Here is a 6,911-nt window from a genome sequence, read left to right as displayed (position 1 = left end):
ACTAACAAATGCAGATGTTTAGAATTCTTTGCAAGTACTATGCTTAGAAAACAATCTGTTGGTAATAAATTTCTCCCCTTCATCACATTACATAAGCAGTTCCCCTTCTTATCGCAAATACTGATATGAACTTAAAAACAAGTATTAGAAATTGAGAACATTTTGAGTACAGGAACTATACTTTTTATGCATTTATCAGGGGCTTCCATCTTCCAAAAGTGATGAGGCACCTCCCATACCCCACAGAGATCTCCCAAGAATGGAAATTCTCTGAAAATATCCCCCCCTCCCACTTGCAAATTTCACTGCTAGTCTGTGCCATGCCCCCCCCCCCCCCCCCCCCCATTGCCAACCACCCTTGTATCGATTATGTATGGCTCTATACAGTTTTTGTTTGTAGTAACACATAGTTTATAGGGTTTTTTTTTTTCATTTAGCTGGGATTTTATGTGTAGCTAATTTTAAGATTTGATTAAGCCTATATGTTATGTATGTCTTTCAGTTATTTTATTTATTTTCAATTACTTACACTATGAAATTCATGTAAATCTGACCAGGGGTATCAATTATATCTACTTTTGCACTCCTACAAAATTGTAGCACAACAGCATTACCCGTAATTTATTTAAAACTAAGTAAACATGAAACATGCCAACATTCCTAACTGGAAACATGCTCGAAATATCAGATAAATTTTCTTTTCTAAATTTTGCTTTTAGATTGCTTGAAGGAATGCCTTTCAGTCTAACAGTGGCCCACACAAGGAGAGGATTCAGGGGGTCCGGATCCCTCCCATCGCCCTTGACTTTTCTTTTTTTTTTATTGACTATAATCCTATGTTTGTAATATGTAAAATATTTCCAAGCAAAGGTAACAATGTTGGATTTAATAAATGATGAAAAAAATTTCTTTTCACTCTTTCTTCCTCTGCAAAATCGAACTGTATGTGAACATAAATTATTCTAGAATGATGATTTTGCACCGCTGAATTATTTTTAATTATGAGAGAAGTAAATACTTTCCTTCTTGTGCTTTCTAGTATTCTAATTAAGCATTTCTCGGTAGTATATTTTTTTTATAAATTAATGCTACGTAATTATTCAATGTATATTTTTTTACTTTTTTGTTCCCATCAATCAATTAAATTAAAGAATGTGGAATATGGCCTCAAAAATTGGCCACTGCAGAATTTCCCCTTCGAATTCAAAGTTCTATTGTTTTGAAATTAAATAAGAAAAATTCATTAACTTTTGAATTTTAGTGGTTATTTTGGTGGAAAAGATCAATCCAACTCGTAAAAAGCTATTTTCAATCGATTATTAATTTTGAACTCTGAAAAGTGAGGGGCAGTTGCCTCCCCCCCCCCCCCCAGGCACACCAGAGTGTATGTCATAATTTAAATACTAAAAGAATTCCATGCAATTTTCTGGACAGCCGGGTTACCACATCCTGCGGCTACAGTTTCGTTCTTATTAGTACTCTTCAGTCAGGGATAGTGAATAACTGAGCTGGAGGCAGACATCTCATTGAAGCTGCCGGTATATTGCATGTAGCCCTGGCTTCGATACGATACCTTACTGCTTAACTAAAAGAAATGGTTAACTAAATTAATTAAGAAATGAAACATCAGTGAACTGTTCTACTTACAGGCGAATCCACTTCTTTAATGGAGAGTTGAACTGTAGTTAATGAACTATTAGGTGCACTTGGTTTGAAAACACTTTTTGTGCTTGAGGTTAGAGAAACTTTCTTAGGATTTTCCTTAGACTGGGTTGAAAGATTTCGTAATAATGCTGTTGCTTCAGAACTGCTGAATTGGCTCGATTGAGCATTCTTTTGAGCCAATGTCAAAGTGTCTTCTTCACATTCTAAATTAAGAGCGATATTGTCCGGAACTTTTGATGAAGTACTTGCATCAGTTGAAGTCTCTGTGCTCTTTGAACAGCCTACGTGCAGAGAAGTGTTATCAACCGTTGGCAACACTTAAAAATGTAGAACTACAGCAATTACAAAAAAAAAAGTTAGCTTACCTTCAGGAATGTTTAACAGATATTCCGTTGGTACTGTAACACTGGGTAAAGGATTTAAGCTCTGTACTTGAACAATGCTACACATATTCTCATTTTTAGGCGCTATTGGCACACAATTTGGTGATTGCTAATGCAAAGAAAAATCAAAATTTAAAAACTTAATATTTTCCTTAAATAAAATTTAGTTTTAGTTATTCTTTGTATCAAGTAGCATTATGTTCCAGCAGTAGTGGCTCTTGGTAGGGGTCAAGATACATTCGCTGCTGTGCAGATATGTTCATTAAATGATAATCCTAGAATTTCTTGCTCTTTACTTTTTATTTGTTTTGAATTACCATATTTTCCTGCGTACAATCCGCTGATTATCTAGGTGCTTTTTTTTTTCTCAACAGCAACATTTTTACATTAGAATTCACCAATAGAGACAGCTTTGCTGCCTGTAGGTTGTTTATTTTCCATAGCTTGCAGGCCCCGCTCCCAGGGGTGGCAAAATTTGAAATTGAAACATTTTTTTTTTATTTTTAAGTATGAATTCTTGTCTCAGTGCCATACGATTCACTGCTTCAATGATATAAAAAAAATAATAATCAAAATAATTTAGAGTGTGTACCAGTGCTTGGATATGCAAAACATAGTTCGGAATTTAACAAGAAATTCAATTAAATTTTAGAGTGGCAATTTGCGTGATTTAAAAGGATTTTGAAAATGTTAATATCTGTTTCATTGCCTTAAGATGCACTACTTTAATGTTTAAAAAGATAATTTAATGTGTGTACCAGCGTTTGGATATGCAAAAACCAGTTTGTAATTTGACTAGAAGCTCACTTTACTTTTAAGAACTTTACTATTATTTTTATTTTATCAATATATTAATATTATTATTATTGAATGTGGGGGGGGGGGGCACTTGTGAATACCGCCTAGGGCGGCAGAACTTCTAGAGCCAGTTCTAATAACTTGAATGTTTCTCTTACGCGATTCAGGCCATGTAAAATAAACAACCACACAGTTAAGGAGGAAGCCTTCATTTGCACAAGATTAGACCGTTTGCTCCTTTGTCTTAATTAATTAGGGTATTATAATCATGATTTCAAGAAGATTTTTTTTTTAGATTAATTTTGATTAAAAAATAAAAGTGATTAACTTCTTCACGTTTTAATTTAGTTGCTAAAATTGTGTATTTTTCAAAACTTCATTTTCTTTACATGGTATTATCAACAGATTATACGTAGATTTCTTTTTTATTCAGGCCAATTTTAGGAAGTACGGATTATAAGCCACCATGGATAATACGCAGGAAAATACGGTGTATTATTTAACATGTCATAATATAGTAAAACCTTAAATAATTAAATGTTTTCAGAATTACAGTCTTAACCAAACTCAAACCTTTGTTTTAATTACTAATATGGCTTTATTTTTAGATTGATTTTAAAAGTTTCTTTTAATCAGTGGAATGTTCCCATTACAGACCTAAAATAGCGCTGTTTACATATAGTTAGAGGCTGTCTATAAATGATGTCACAATTATTTTCAATATATTTGATGCGCCCCTCCTGGTCACCAAGTCACACTTCTCCCTTCTCACATGTCACACTATATTTCATAAGCATTGTTGTAAAAATACGTGTTGTCACCCTTCATGTTATCCCTCTAACTTGACAGAAACCTCAAAATTTCATAATTTTTTTCACTGGGAGTCAAAAACTTTTTTTTTAATACTAGCTGTCATATATATTTCAAAGTCTAATGTGACGTGACATGTAGCCCAGGGGCAACTACAGTCGAATGCGCTTAAAACGAGAGGCAAGGGACCATGATGTTTGCTCGTTATACCGTTGATTTCGAAAAACGGTTAAAGCTTTTCTGCATATCAACAGAGATTGAGTATGCTGATGACAGTTCAGCTTTAAGTCTTCAGATTTTTTGCTATTGTTACTCTCATTGATTTTTTCATTAGCTTGAATTTGAGCTACAATGTATTTAGAAATAAGTATCTCGGAAATGATAACATTGCCATCAAAAAATAAGTAATTTTTCAATGCTTCCCTATATACAAATTAAGAAAAAATCGATCTTCACTTGCTTTAAGAATTTAAGACTCATCATTTTGCTGGAGTCAGAAGAAATTTAAAAAATCCCAAAAATATTGCTCTCTTAAAGTGGAGTTTGTTCATTAAAAGCTACTTTTGCTACCATAGACTCAATATTGGACAAACCAAATACACCTATCTGATTTCCTTGTTAAAACCGAGTTATAATTATAAGCTTAAAATATTGCTCTCTTAAAGTGGGGTTTGCTCATTAAAAGCTAGTTTTGCTATCATAGACTCAATATTGGACAAACCAAATACACCTATCTGATTTCCTTGTTAAAACCGAGTTATAATTATAAGCTTAAAATATTGCTCTCTTAAAGTGGGGTTTGCTCATTAAAAGCTAGTTTTGCTATCATAGACTCAATATTGGACAAACCAAATACACCTATCTGATTTCCTTGTTAAAACCGAGTTATAATTATAAGCTTAAAATATTTCTCTCTTAAAGTGGGGTTTGCTCATTAAAAGCTAGTTTTGCTATCATAGACTCAATATTGGACAAACCAAATACACCTATCTGATTTCCTTGTTAAAACCGAGTTCTCATTACAAGCAAGTTTACTATAGGAAAAGTTTCTACGGATTCAATTCCCTTGGAAACTTGGGGAAAGGGGTATTGAAGAACAGCAAAAAAGCTTCATGAGTTTTTTGTAAAGCCATGGAGAATCATTTTGTCTAGATTTATGCTGTAATGTAATGATAATTTCTCTCCATTCTGTAAGGTATATGCATAAACATATAATCGAAATAATAATTAAAATTAGTAAAAAACTGTAATCATAACATGTCATACAGTAAAATGTTCAACGATATTGATGTAGAAACATATTATGTAAACGCTTTTACTTGTTCCAATTGCTCTTTTTAATAACTTTATTAAAACTTTCTTATCTTGAATTTTTCTGCTGCCCTGTGAATTCAAGATAGACAAGTTTGACTGAAAATGCAGCATTTTTATTCAATTAGATTTTTTTTGACATCTCATGTTAGTTTGAAAATAACAACACAGAGTTCGTACTCAGTTTCAGAAATAAAATGAAAGAGTTTTGGAGGAGCTTTGAAGTAGTAAAATGAGATTTTGAAGGAGTACTAATGGAGTGTCATTAATTGATGTCACACTTTTTTCAAATATATTTGACCACCGGCACCCTTCATCACAAAGTGTCACACTTCACCCCAAACTTCTCCTCGTCACGTCATATTTTTTACAAACATATTGTTACAATAACTGTGATGTCACTTTTTGTCACCCTCTCTCTTCCCCTTGTCACAATTTAATGAGCCTGTCTCCTCCTCAAAGCATGACATCACTTGTAGATGACCCTTTTTACAATATCATAACTGCAATTAACTAAACAATTGCTTTTTTTAACACAATCACTTAATGTAGTACATTTACTTATGTAGCTTTAAATATTTAAATAATAATTAGACAACTTGACTTTTGCTGCTGAGAGTGTGGTGGAGGAAAAAACAATAATCATAAAACTTGAAAAAGCCAAGCACCATTTAAGCATGTTTTACTTCACTTGTAAAATGTCCTAGTCTTCTAATAAAATTTTCACCTTGAACTTTTATGAATTAACTATGATCAATTTGTAAATCGAAAAAAATAAATGCACAAAATTATTACATTAAAATCGCCTTAGTGATGAAGTTAGTTGTCAATCGAAGTATTTTAAGTTTCTGTTATAGAGGAAGATTATGTAGTCTTGAACTCTCTCTAAAAAAGAAGTTAAAACCAAAATGAAGGAGTTTGAAGGGCCCCTTCAAAAAAACTTTTATAAATGGAGGAGTATTGGAGGAGTTTTGAAGGAGCCTACGAAGCCTGCAACATGCAGATTTTTTTTTTCTGAAGCATGCAAAACATATCCCAGGAGCCAGGATACTGACTCTTACTTCTTTCTATCACTTATAAAGAAAAAGTAAAGCCGAATTACTACCATGCTTTGCCCCATAAAGCAGGACTGGTCAAATTCATCTCATACCAAGAATCCTGCCTGGATCAACTGGGGAAAAAGCAGTAGTCCTAAGTAGTGATGTGCCTGATTGTTAAAAAAAGTATATCCGCGGATACGGATCATAAGTGTCAAGATCCGGGGATACGGATCTCAACATTTTTTCCCTCAAACCAACTATCCAAGTGTAGAATTTGTTATGGAAGGTATTCCCGTTAGGGCAATGGCACTGTTTCTTCAAAAAATGTCATCTACGGCGAAAATATAATCAAGACTATGATTTGCTCTTTAATGAAATCTCCGTTAAAATTGAGGGAGAGTAGGAAGGAATGGGTCAGCGCTTCATTAATGCTTATACCCAGAACGTGAAAAAATATTTCTAGATAGCTTGGTAGATGTATGTAGGATAAAGGAGCAAGAGTGTAAAGCTGCTTCTGGATAGGCTCGAAATATTTTTTCGCATTTTATTTCAGCATAAATGCAGCGCTGCCCCATTCCACCCAACTTACTCCGACCGACGAAATAACAATGCCAGGAACAACTTTACAAACAGTAAATAGATAATTTAGTCTCACTTTTTTTGAAGGATTCAAGAAAAACCAAAAGGAAGAATAACACAAACACCAAATGAGTAACAAAATCCAATATTAAATTGAAAATTTAAAAAAAAACATATCCCAGAGGGCTGATCTCATATTAAGATGAATTTTGCGGGTCAGAACACATTGTTTACAAATATGAACTGACAGCAGACAGAAATTTTAAATCATTGAGCCTTTTCTCCTTATTTTTCGGCTTTAAAATTGATACCAATCACACATTTA

This window comes from Uloborus diversus, chromosome 7 (genome assembly GCF_026930045.1).
Source record: "Uloborus diversus isolate 005 chromosome 7, Udiv.v.3.1, whole genome shotgun sequence".
Lineage (NCBI taxonomy): Eukaryota > Metazoa > Arthropoda > Arachnida > Araneae > Uloboridae > Uloborus > Uloborus diversus.
Note: the sequence above shows the minus strand (reverse complement) of the source record.